Genomic DNA, 867 nt, shown 5'->3' with positions numbered 1-867 from the left:
CACCAAATCTGACACGTCCCACCAGCAACACCCATCCAGTTAACTGCAACTGTCGTCAAATGCTTTGATGACTCACGTTCATTCATAAAAAACATACATTTATCGGACAGTGTTTAACGTCGTGGTGGTGGTGATGGTGGCGGCGGCGTTAAAGTTATGAAGGTGGAGATGGTAGTGATAGCTGTGGTGTCGGTGCTGGTTGCAGAGTATGAGGGCGGCGGCAGCGGTGGTAATGGTGGTGATGGTGGTGATGGTGATGGTGGTCGTGGTAGTAGTGGTGGTGATGGTGGTGGCGGCAGCAAAACTAAGGAGTGGTGAGAGCAAAGTAGGAGGGTCGGTAATGAAATTGTGGGTGTGCTATTCGGAAGTGTGCTTCCTGGATGGGTTGGTGGATGTGTCAATGAATACTGTTATAGTGGTGGTGATGAGGTGGGGGATGAGGTAGCGGTGATTGGTGGCGGAGGGGGTGGGGGTTAAGGTTCTTGAAGTATTAAACTAGTGACGAGTAGAACGTAAGATAGACAGATAGATAGACAGATACACAGACAGACTGATAGATAGATAGATAGATAGATAGATAGATAGATAGATAGATAGATTGGTAGATAGATGGATAGATTGGTAGACTGATGGATAGATGAATGGATACATATTTAAATGAACTAATTTAATTAGATACTGTTACAGATAGACATGTCTATATTTTTAAGTAGATATGCAGGTAGTTACATGACACGCGCATACAGATATATGCATAATTACATACATACATACATACATACATACATACATACATACATACATACATACATACATACAATATTTTCAGGTTCATATATATATATAGATAGATAGATAGATAGATAG

Source organism: Octopus bimaculoides, chromosome 9 (genome assembly GCF_001194135.2).
Source record: "Octopus bimaculoides isolate UCB-OBI-ISO-001 chromosome 9, ASM119413v2, whole genome shotgun sequence".
Classification (NCBI taxonomy): Eukaryota; Metazoa; Mollusca; class Cephalopoda; order Octopoda; family Octopodidae; genus Octopus; species Octopus bimaculoides.
Note: the sequence above shows the minus strand (reverse complement) of the source record.